Below are 12,932 nucleotides of genomic sequence, written 5' to 3' on the forward strand. Positions count from 1 at the left end.
GCTAATGTTGGCTAGCTTGCTAGCTACTTCCAGACACAAATGAGGGAACAGCTCACTCTGACTATTTTACTCGCCCTAGCAGAGCTGGTTAGGCTGTTTTTATGTTATCCAGAGTGTTTGTGACTGCAACTGTGCTGCTGGCAATAATTTAATTACTGTTTACTGACACCGGCCATATTCAATGGCAGTTATTCTGCGCTCTGCCACACTCAGACGAGAGTGCTTTGAAATTGGAGTAGATAGCAAGAGCGAATTTACCAGCTACGTCTATCGACAGTTGTCGCAGTGACATCATGAACATTCTATTGAAATTGTAACTAGCATTGTGAAGTATTTTTGTTTAGACATGTAGCTAGCTAGCTAAACAATGAACCATAATCCCAACCCATAACATTACTACCCTGCATGAATATGAACCAACCAGGTTCAATGTTAGCTAGCTAACATTAGGCTATAACTAGCAATGCAAATGGCTCTGAGATACAAATAATTTTACTACAGAGATCATACACGTAATGTTAGCTAGCGAGCCAGGCAGCTAATGTTAGTTAGCTAGCTAACAGTACGTTTTAACTTGAAATAAAAACGACTTTCTGAATAAATTAGAAACGTGTAATATCTGAATATGTAGCTAGCTAGACTATATGGATGGACGCTTCTCCCTCTCTGTCACGGATATCATGGTTGCCTTAGTTTGAAGATGTAATCCAGAGACAGGTGTTTTATACAACAGCCTTCTGTGTGTTGTCTTTTCGACTCTGTATGCATATTTGAAATCAAACGGCATAATGTTCTCAATCTCCTAAGCTATTATACTAATTCCACCGTGCATTCCACTGATTTCAAAACTTGGTCCTCCAGAAAGTGGGGAGCAACACCTTTGCAGTTCTACTACGTGATATCTTTCAAAAAAGCCGCGTTAGAAAGGATTACCTACACATACGGACCAGATCATATTATAGACCGAAGCGTGCAATATGACAGACCAATACAAACTAATCTGTCGGCATGGTCAGCCCATCCATTATCTCAGCCAATCATGGTATTTTTTCTGTGCCTAAACCAACTAGTCTTGTAATTTACAATTTTATTCATATTTACAGATGGCATACACGTTTGTTATTAAGGCACATGAAAGTTCACATGTTCCAGAAGGCATATCTGCGCATTTCCCCCCAAAAAAAGGTTACATTCAAATGGCTCTCCTGTGAAGTAGTGATGCGCGACATTTGCCTAGTTTCCTGAAATGAGTCACAAATGGTGTAGCAAACTGAATGAGGCCTCAAATAATATATAATATACAGTGCATTTGGAAAGTATTCAGACCCCTTGACTTTTTCCACTGTGTTACGTTACAGCCTTATTCTAAAATGTATTTATAACAAAAACAATGTCAGCAATCTACACACAATACCAAAGCAAAACCAGGTTTTTAGAGAATTTAGAAATGTAACATTTACATAAGTATTCAGACCCTTTACTCAGTACTTTGTTGAAGCACCTTTGGCAGAGATTCAGCCTTGAGTCTTCTTGGGTATGACGCTACAAGCTTGGCACACCTGTATTGGGGAGTTTCTCCCATTCTTTTCTGCAGATCCTCTCCAGAGATGTTCGATCGGGTTCAAGTCCGGGCTCTGGCTGGGCCACTCAAGGACATTCAGAGATGCCACTGCTGCGTTGTCTTGGCTGTGTGCTTAGGGTCGTTGTCCTGTTGGAAGGTGAACCTTTGTCCCAGTCTGAGGTCCTGAGCACTCTGGAGCAGGTTTTCATCCAGGATCTCTCTGTACTTTTCTCCATTCATCTTTCCCTCGATCTTGAATAGTCTCCCAGTCCCTGCCGCTGAAAAACATCCCCACAGCATGATGCTGCCTCCACCATGCTTACCGTAGGGATGGTGCCAGGTTTCCTCCAGATGTGACGCTTGGCATTCAGGCCAAATAGTTCAATCTTGGTTTCATCAGACCAGAGAATCTTGTTTCTCATGGTCTGAGAGTCTTTAGGTGCCTTTTGGCAAACTCCAAGCTGGCTGTCATGTGCCTTTTTTACTGAGGAGTGGCTTCCGTCTGGCCACGCTACCATAAAGGCCTGATTGGTGGAGTGCTACAGAGATGGTTGTCCTTCTGGAAGGTTCTCCCATCTCCACAGAGGACTCTGGAGCTCTGTCAGAGTGACCATCGGTTCTTAGTCACCTCCCTGACCAAGGCCCTTCTCCCCCGATTGCTCAGTTTGGCCGGGCGGCCAGCTCTAGGAAGAGTCTTGTTGCCACTGTGTTCTTGGGGACCTTCAATGCTGCAGACATTTTTTGGTACCCTTCCCCAGATCTGTGCCTCGATACAATCCTGTCTCGGTGCTCTACGGACAATTCCTTCGACCTTATGGCTTTGTTTATGCTCTGACATGCACTGTCAATTGTGTGACCTTATTATTTTATTTTTTTTGTCATTTAGCAGACACTCTTATCCAGAGCGACTTACAGGAGCAATTAGGGTTAAGTGCCTTGCTCAAGGGCACATCGACAGATTTTTCACCTATAGACAGGTGTGTGCCTTTCCAAATCATGTCCAATCAATTGAATTTACCACAGGTGGACTCCAAGTTGTAGAAACATCTCAAGGATGATCAACGGAAACAGGATGCACCTGAGCTCAATTTGGAGTGTCATAGCAAAGGGTCTGAATACTTATGTAAGTAAGGTATTTTTCTGTTTTATTTCCGAAGGCACTGTATGCCATTTAGCACACGCTATTATCCAAAGTGACTTAGTCATGCGTGTATACATGTTCTACATATCGGTGGTCCCAGGAATCGAACCCACTATCCTGGCATTGCAAGAACTATGCTCTACCAACTGAGCTCTGATAAGGTTGTGGTGAAAGGCACTGTGCATACACTACATCAGTGTTTCCCTGCTCCAGTCCTCGAGTACACCAAACAGCACACACTTTTGTTGTTGCCCCAGACAAACTCACCTGATTCAACTCATTGAGGGCTTGATGATTAGTTGACAAGTTGAATCAGGTGTGCTTTCCCAGGGCTACAACAAAACTGTATTGTACTGTTGGGGGTACTCAAGGACTGGAGTTGGGAAACACTGCACTACATAACCATAGTGGATTTAGCTGGGGCCACATGCAGACCTCCTGGGCTGCATTGCATACTCATAGGCCCTTAGATGTTGTCCATTCCAGATAGAGGGGCCAGGAGTGCATTCATACAATGGCAGGATCTGAACCCTATCCTGGATGAAAGGGTTTATTAATAGACATGAAGGGTGTCTGTAAGGTCTCCTGTTAGAGGTGACCAGGATGTTACCAGACAGCTGTGCAGCCGGTCAGTCACACAGGTCACGTTATGTAGGTAATGATCATATGAGGAAGCTTGCAAGCAAACTTGTGTAATTATAGTTCTCTACCACAATGTCCCTGTCCTTGTTGCTAGTAATGCTAGTGATGTATGTGGTTCACACTTTTTAAAGAAGATACTGTATATCTGCAAAGTTTATACTGATCCACTTGAAACCAAACATGGTTGAGTGTAACCTTGGTTGATACATAACAATAAACATTAAGTAAGACAAGTGCCTGACTTGGACTGAAATAGGTGCCGGTATTCATGTTGGGTGCCGGTACTGTTTGTATTTAGGTGCAGGAGCTCCACAATACTTTTGAGCTAATATTCTATGTAGACTGAAACTGAGACCCCGCCAGTAAGGGTGGTCCAACTAGAGAGAGATGGGAATACTTAGCGGTACCCCATTGTCAAGGCTCAGTTTTGCACTCGATTATGTACATTCCTGTCATAGCAATAGAGTTTACAAGAAAGTGTTTCAAACTTTTGTTTTGTTTTTTTAATGTCGAGTGAAGCACAACTGTTGTAGTTCTTTTTAACCTTAAGGAGTGAAGTCGGGTATCTTTTCCGTTTCAGGGAGACTTGGGGTACGGGATATGAAAATAGGGTAATGTGTAGGTTAGTTGTGTATGCTTACTGCTAACAAACTGACAGTGTTGTTTAATTTGGCACATAAGAGATACCAGTGTAAGAGCAGTTTTATGGCAGACATTGTTATGTGTAAACAGTTTTCTAAATAAAAAAAATGTCATTGGTAGCACTGGTGCTCTCTACGTAAAAGTTAGGAGCACCAGAAAATTATAAAACATTTTATTGATTGAGATATAGCCTATATTGGGCCTATATGAATTTCTAGCTTCTTTTGTGCCCTATAAACTAATATTTTCATCATGTAAAGCCATTTATTTATTTTAAAAGGCTAAAATGTTGATACAAAAACCTGTCATTGAAATTACAGTCGTTTGTGGAATATTACATTTCTATATTGTGTAAAAGCACTACCTATTTAGATGCATTATATAGAAAATTGTACACTGTCTCTTTAAGAGCGTGAAGTTCATTGCTATGATATAATCATTGATTTCCTGAAGAAGCTACCCCACACAGTACAGAATGAACAATCTTTGCTATCCCTTTACCTTTCTTTCTTTTCCCCTAAACATTTGGTTATGCTGGTACTTGAGTAACCAGGTTGTTAGTTAGCTAGAGAATAATGTTACATGACTGAACAAGGTGTAAACAAATGCCTGTGAGTGGTTTTGGAACAGCCCGTGAAATGGTTTATGAATGTATAGCCAATTCAAGATAGGAAGAAAAGAATACTGCAACAGTTTGTGCTAGAAACAATCCGTTTTCGCTGTTGTAATGGTGCAACCATGACAGTAATGAATGTGCACTCGCTTTTATATTTGTATCTCTATAGGGCACTCAAAAACAAAGCACTTCTTGGCGAGACTACAATACCTCAAGGGCTCCTGACTCACTTATAGACGCACACAAATGCAACCACACATACTGTAGACCAGTGGTTCCAAAACTGGGGTCCGGGGACCCGTATTGCAGGGAAAAAATGAGGGGGAAAAAACTATGTAATCCATTTTAAGGCTGTAACGTAACAAAATGTGGAAAAAGTCAAGGGGTCTGAATACTTTCCGAATGTGCTGCATATGTGTGTGTGTGTGTGTGTGTGTGTGTGTAAATATAAATATATATATATATATATATATATATATATATATATATACTACCAGTCATAAGTTTGGACACACTTACTCATTCAAGGGTTTTTCTTTATTTGTACTATTTTCTACATTGTAGAATAATAGTGAAGACATCAAAACTTTGAAATAACACATATGGAATCATGTAGTAACTAAATAAGTGTTAAACAAATCAAAATATATTTTAGATTCTTCAAAGTAGCCACCCTTTGCCCTGATGACAGCTTTGCACAGTCTTGGTATTCTCTCAACCAGCTTCATGAGGAATGTTTTTCCAACAGTCTTGAAGAAGTTCCCACATATGCTGAGCACTTGTTGGCTGCTTTTCCTTCACTCTGCGGTCCAACTCATCCCAAACCATCTCAGTTGGGTTGAGGTCGGGTGATTGTGGAGGCCAGGTCATCTGATGCAGCACTCCATCACTCTCCTTCTTGGTCAAATAGCCCTTAAACAGCTTGGAGGTGTGTTTTGCGTCATTGTCCTGTTGAAAAACAAATGATAGTCCCACTAAGCCCAAAACAGATGGGATGGTGTATCGTTGCAGAATGCTGTGGTAGCCATGCTGGATAAGTGTGCCTTGAATTCGAAATAAATCACAGACAGTGTCACCAGCAAAGCACCCCCACACCATAACACCTCCTCCTCCATGCTTTACAGTGGGAAATACACATGCAGAGATCATCCGTTCACCCACACCGCATCTCACAAAGACACGGCGGTTGGAACCAAACATCTCCAATTTGGACTCATCAGACCAAAGGACAAATTTCCAAAGGTATATTGTCCATTGCTCGTGTTTCTTGGCCCAAGCAAGTCTCTTCTTCTTATTGGTGTCCTTTAGTAGCGGTTTATTTGCTATAATTCGACCATGAAGGCCTGATTCCTGTAGCTCAGTTGGTAGAGCATGGCGCTTGCAACGCCAGGGTTGTGGGTTCGATTCCCACAGGGGGCCAGTATGGAAAATGGATGCACTCACTAACTGTAAGTCGCTCTGGATAAGAGCGTCTGCTAAATGACTAAAATGTAAATGTCTCCTCTGAACAAATGATATTGAGATGTATCTGTTACTTGAACTCTGTGAAGCATTTATTTGGGCTGCATTTTCTGAGGCTGGTAACTCTAATGATCTTATCCTCTGCAGCAGAGGTAACTCTGGGTCTTCCATTCCTGTGGCGGTCCTCATGAGAGCCAGTTTCATCATAGCGCTTGATGGTTTTTGTGACAGCTCTTGAAGAAACTTTCAAAGTTCCGGATTAACTGACCTTCATATCTTAAAGTAATGATGGACTGTCGTTTCTCTTTGCTTATTTGAGCTGTTCTTGCCATAATATGGACTTGGTCTTTTACCAAATAGGGCTATCTTCTGTAGTTGTGATATCTTCACTATTATTCTACAGTGTAGAAAATAGTAAACATAAAGAAAAACCATTGAATGAGTAGTTGTTCTAAAACTTTTGACCTGTAGTGTATATACACACTACCGTTCAAAGGTTTGGGGTCACTTAGAAATGTCCTTGTTTTCGAAAGAAAAGCAATATTTTTGTCCATTAAAATAACATCAAAATGATCAGAAATACAGTGTAGACATTGTTAATGTTGTTAATGGCTATTGTAGCTGGAAACGGCTGATTTTTTTATGGAATATCTACATAGGCGTACAGAGGCCCATTATCAGCAACCATCAGTCCTGTGTTCCAATGACACGTTGTGTTTGCTAATCCAAGTTTATCATTTTAAAAGTTGCAAAGAAAAAGCCATATCTTAGACTGGCCAATAAAAATAAAAGATTAAGATGGGCAGTCTGAGATATGGCGTTTTCTTTGCAACTCTGTCTAGAAGGTCAGCATCTCGGAGTCGCCTCTTACATTTGACCTTTTAGTCATTTAGCAGACGCTCTTATCCAGAGCGACTTACAGTTAGTGAGTGCATAATAAAAAATTTAAAATAAATCATACTGGTCCCCCGTGGGAATCGAACCCACAACCCTGGCGTTGCAAGCGCCATGCTCTACCAACTGAGCTTCACTGTTGACGTTGAGGCTGGTGTTTTGAGGGTACTATTTAATAAAGCTGCCAGTTGAGGACCTGTGAGGCGTCTGTTTCTCAAACTAGACTAATGTATTTGTCCTCTTGCTCAGTTGTGCACCGGGGCCTCCCACTCCTCTTTCTATTCTGGTTAGAGCCAGAATAGAAAGAGGTATTTAGTCAGCCACCAATTGTGCAAGTTCTCCCACTTAAAAAGATGAGAGAGGCCTGTAATTTTCATCATAGGTACACGTCAACTATGACAGACAAAATGAGATTTTTTTTTCTCCAGAAAATCACATTGTAGGATTTTTTATGAATTTATTTGCAAATTATGGTGGAAAATAAGTATTTGGTCAATAACAAAAGTTTCTCAATACTTTGTTATATACCCTTTGTTGGCAATGACACAGGTCAAACGTTTTCTGTAAGTCTTCACAAGGTTTTCACACACTGTTGCTGGTATTTTGGCCCATTCCTCCATTCAGATCTCCTCTAGAGCAGTGATGTTTTGGGGCTGTCGCTGGGCAACACGGACTTTCAACTCCCTCCAAAGATTTTCTATGGGGTTGAGATCTGGAGACTGGCTAGGCCACTTCAGGACCTTGAAATGCTTCTTACGAAGCCACTCCTTCGTTGCCCGGGCGGTGTGTTTGGGATCATTGTCATGCTGAAAGACCCAGCCACGTTTCATCTTCAATGCCCTTGCTGATGGAAGGAGGTTTTCACTCAAAATCTCACGATACATGGCCCCATTCATTCTTTCCTTTACACGGATCAGTCGTCCTGGTCCCTTTGCAGAAAAACAGCCCCAAAGCATGATGTTTCCACCCCCATGCTTCACAGTGGGTATGGTGTTCTTTGGATGCAACTCAGCATTCTTTGTCCTCCAAACACGACGAGTTGAGTTTTTACCAAAAGGTTCTATTTTGGTTTCATCTGACCATATGACATTCTCCCAATCCTCTTCTGGATCATCCAAATGCACTCTAGCAAACTTCAGACGGGCCTGGACATGTACTGGCTTAAGCAGGGGGACACGTCTGGTACTGCAGGATTTGAGTCCCTGGCGGCGTAGTGTGTTACTGATAGTAGGCTTTGTTACTTTGGTCCCATCTCTCTGCAGGTCATTCACTAGGTCCCCCCGTGTGGTTCTGGGATTTTTGCTCACCGTTCTTGTGATAATTTTGACCCCACGGGGTGAGATCTTGCGTGGAGCCCCAGATCGAGGGAGATTATCAGTGGTATTGTATGTCTTCCATTTCCTAATAATTGCTCCCACAGTTGATTTCTTCAAACCAAGCTGATTACTTATTGCAGATTCAGTCTTCCCAGCCTGGTGCAGGTCTACAATTTTGTTTCTGATGTCCTTTGACAGCTCTTTGGTCTTGGCCATAGTGGAGTTTGGAGTGTGACTGTTTGAGGTTGTGGACAGGTGTCTTTTATACTGATAACAAGTTCAAACAGGTGCCATTAATACAGGTAACGAGTGGAGGACAGAGGAGCCTCTTAAAGAAGAAGTTACAGGTCTGTGAGAGCCAGAATTCTTGCTTGTTTGTAGGTGACCAAATACTTATTTTCCACCATAATTTGCAAATAAATTCATAAAAAATCCTTTTTTTATTTATTTTTTAATTCTCAATTTGTCTGTCATAGTTGACGTGTACTTATGATGAAAATTGCAGGCCTCTCTCATCTTTTTAAGTGGGAGAACTTGCACAATTGGTGGCTGACTAAATACTTTTTCCCCCACTGTACACAGCGTTGTACGAGATCTTCAGTTTCTTGGCAATTTCTCACATGGAATAGCCTTCATTTTTCAGAACAAGAATAGACAGATGAGTTTCAGAAGAGTTTCTGGCCATTTTGAACCTGTAATCGAACCCACAATTGCTGATGCTTCAGATACTCAACTAGTCTCAAGAAGGCCAGTTTTTTTGCTTCTTTAATCAGCACAACAGTTTTCAGCTATGCTAACATAATTGCAAAAGGGTTTTCTAATGATAAAGTAGCCTTTTAAAATGATAAACTTGGATTAGCAAACACAACGTGCCATTGGAACAAAGGACTGTTGGTTGCTGATAATGGGCCTCTGTACGCCTATGTACAGTGGGGAGAACAAGTATTTGATACACTGCCGATTTTGCAGGTTTTCCTACTTACAAAGCATGTAGAGGTCTATCATTTTTATCATAGGTACACTTCAACTGTGAGAGACGGAATCTAAAACAAAAATCCAGAAAATCACATTGCATGAATTTTAAGTAATTAATTTGCATTTTATTGCATGACATAAGTATTTGATACATCAGAAAATCAGAACTTAATATTTGGTACAGAAACCTTTGTTTGCAATTACAGAGATCATACGTTTCCTGTAGGTCTTGACCAAGTTTGCACACACTGCAGCAGGGATTTTGGCCCACTCCTCCATACTGACCTTCTCCAGATCCTTCAGGTTTCGGGGCTGTCGCTGGGCAATACGGACTTTCAGCTCCCTCCAAAGATTTTCTATTGGGTTCAGGTCTGGAAACTGGCTAGGCCACTCCAGGACCTTGAGATGCCTCTTACGGAGCCACTCCTTAGTTGCCCTGGCTGTGTGTTTTGGGTCATTGTCATGCTGCAAGACACAGCCACGACCCATCTTCAATGCTCTTACTGAGGGAAGGAGGTTGTTGGCCAAGATCTCGCGATACATGGCCCCATCCATCCTCCCCTCAATACGGTGCAGTCGTCCTGTCCACTTTGCAGAAAAGGATCCCCAAAGAATGATGTTTCCACCTCCATGCTTCACGGTTGGGATGGTGTTCTTGGGGTTGTACTCATCCTTCTTCTTCCTCCAAACACGGCGAGTGGAGTTTAGACCAAAAAGCTCTATATTGTCTCATCAGACCACATGACCTTCTCCCATTCCTCCTCTGGATCATCCAGATGGTCATTGGCAAACTTCAGACGGGCCTGGACATGCGCTGGCTTGAGCAGGGGGACCTTGCGTGCGCTGCAGGATTTTAATCCATGACGGCGTAGTGTGTTACTAATGGTTTTCATTGAGACTGTGGTCCCAGCTCTCTTCAGGTCATTGACCAGGTCCTGCCGTGTAGTTCTGGGCTGATCCCTCACCTTCCTCATGATCATTGATGCCCCACGAGGTGAGATCTTGCATGGAGCCCCAGACCGAGGGTGATTGACCGTCATCTTGAACTTCTTCCATTTTCTAATAATTGCGCCAACAGTTGTTGCCTTCTCACCAAGCTGCTTGCCTATTGTCCTGTAGCCCATCCCAGCCTTGTGCAGGTCTACAATTGTATCCCTGATGTCCTTACACAGCTCTCTGGTCATGGCCATTGTGGAGAGGTTGGAGTCTGTTTGATTGAGTGTGTGGAGAGGTGTCTTTTATACAGGTAACGAGTTCAAACAGGTGCAGTTAATACAGGTAATGAGTAGAGAACAGGAGGGCTTCTTAAAGAAAAACAAACAGGCCTGTGAGAGCCGGAATTCTTACTGGTTGGTAGGTGATCAAATACATATGTCATGCAATAAAATGCAAATTAATTACTTAAAAATCATACAATGTGATTTTATGGATTTTTGTTTTAGATTCCGTCTCTCACAGTTGAAGTGTACCTATGATAAAAATTACAGACCTCTACATGCTTTGTAAGTAGGAAAACCTGCAAAATCGGCAGTGTATCAAATACTTGTTCTCCCCACTGTATATTAAACAACAATCGACTCCCGAGTGGCACAGTGGTCTAAGGCACTGCATCGCAGTGCTAGCTGTGCCACTAGAGATCCTGGTTCGAGTCCAGGCTCTGTCGCGACCGGGAGACCCATGGGCGGCGCACAATTGGTCCAGCGTCGTCCAAGGTAGGGGAGGGTTTAGCCGGCAGGGATGTGGGTTCGTTTCCCACGGGGGGCCAGTATAAAAAAAATAAAAAAAAACGTATGCATTCACTAACTGTAAGTCGCTGGATAAGAGCGTCTGCTAAATGACTAAAATGTAAGTTTAGAGGGTGCCATACAATGTAATATTATTCATCTACAATATAGCCAACACACTATCAGAGATTATCGTGAAATAGACACAAATTACTTATTCAATTTTGTGTCTACCACACAATTTCTTCATAACACATTCGTGTCCAGTACACAATTTTCTTGTTGTGGCTAACGTTAGCTAGGTTAGCTAGGTCAGGGGTTAAGGTTAGGGGTTGAAGTTAGGTATGAGAGTCAGGGGTCATATTCCGACATACAGTGTTATTATGGAGATATAACTAGACCCAGTATTGTCATTGTGAAATTGGCATCCTCTTAATGCGATAACCTTGACATTCAGAGGTATTTGTAGGTACATGAGTTCAGAGCAGTTTGTATGTATGTGACACAGTGCTTATCTGTGCCCTCAGGCTCGTCTCTGAATGCAGACCCTCGGGGGCCGTCAATTCCCAGCTCCCCATTCTGCACCCATAACACCCCCACATTGCGCTGCAGTGGCAGCTCCGAGTCCAAACTCAATTCCAACCTGAACATCAACCTCAACACCAGCCTCAACGCCAGCTTCCCACGAGCCTTCAGCAGCTCCACAGGTGAACCCTCTTTCCATTACTACCTTGTGTCACTCACCGGGTTAGATATTATTCCTGTGTCTTCTTTCACTCTATTTCTCTCTTTTCTCTCCTCCCCCCTCTCTATCATTTTCCACCTCTGTTTATGCCAGGAATGTGACAAAACATACATGACCAAGTAGGGCAACATTAGCTGCATTTAACATATTTTTTTAGTTTCTTTTGACCGCAATAGGCTGGAAATGTGATATTTATATTGCACAATATAAATATCAGGTCATACAGCAACCTGATACCTGTTATGATAGTTAAGTCCCTGTCAAAAGGATGAACACAAGTTATATTGACTCAATATCCTGCAAAGTGTAAACATAGAAGATATATTTTCAGAGCAGATACAGAAATTGAAAAACGTCTATTCCTACAAGTAAAGTTTCCAAGCTATATGGTATGAAAATTATCCACCTAACACTAAAACCTATTCCATTGTCTCCCAGGTACGACTCCCAGCTCACCATTCTCCAGCCACCCAGAATCCCCCACTTTCCAATCGTGCTCGGGCTCTTGGAGAGACGAGTGCACCATCTGTTATGAGAACGTGGTGGACACGGTGCTGTACGCCTGTGGTCACATGTGTCTCTGCTACGCCTGTGGCCTCAAACTGAAGAAGATGGCCAATGCCTGCTGCCCGATCTGCAGAAGGACTATCAAAGACATTATAAAGACCTACCGGAGCACGTAGGATCGGCCTGGCTGTGTAACACCGTGGCTCATTCACCAAGATCATCAAAGAAAACATTGAGGCCTATCAGTGCATGTAGGGCTGACCTGTCTGTGTCACCTATGGCTCAGCTACAGTAGGAGAGGTTCATCAAAGACCACCAGAGACATCATTGAGACCTATTGGAGCATGTAGGTTTGGCCTGTCTCAATATGGCTCAGCAACACTGAGATTCAGCATCATGCAGTTGGACCATTAAAGATATCAGAAAAACATGTTGGGGCAGATAAGGCTGGCATTTTACCATGAGCTGTCTGCTGTACAGTGGAGGCTGCTGAGGGGAGGACGGCTCATACTAATGGCTGGAACGATATTACTCACTAACTGTAATACCATTCCACCTATTCCGTTCCAGCCATTACCACAAGTGCCACTAACCTCCTGTTCAACTGTCCCAGGTTTGTGATAGACCATTAAAGATATTGTAAAGAGACACAGGAAGAGGCAATGCTGGCCTCCACTGTGTCACTATGGCCCAGATACTGGATTGGGC

At 42.6% G+C, this 12,932-nt stretch overlaps 1 pseudogene across 1 annotated transcript in view; it reads left to right on the forward strand.

The window, feature by feature from the left end:
* Positions 1-12,400, forward strand: part of LOC311132630 (E3 ubiquitin-protein ligase NEURL1-like) — a 122,595-nt pseudogene extending 110,195 nt beyond the window's left edge. The window contains exons 5-6 of the transcript in view: positions 11,500-11,679; positions 12,156-12,400. The product of the transcript in view is annotated as an E3 ubiquitin-protein ligase NEURL1-like (transcript). The remainder of the gene's footprint in view (positions 1-11,499; positions 11,680-12,155) is intronic.
* Positions 12,401-12,932: the final 532 nt, after the last annotated feature.

The sequence above is a fragment of the Coregonus lavaretus genome (assembly GCF_964263955.1).
Source record: "Coregonus lavaretus genome assembly, chromosome: 1".
Taxonomy (NCBI): domain Eukaryota; kingdom Metazoa; phylum Chordata; class Actinopteri; order Salmoniformes; family Salmonidae; genus Coregonus; species Coregonus lavaretus.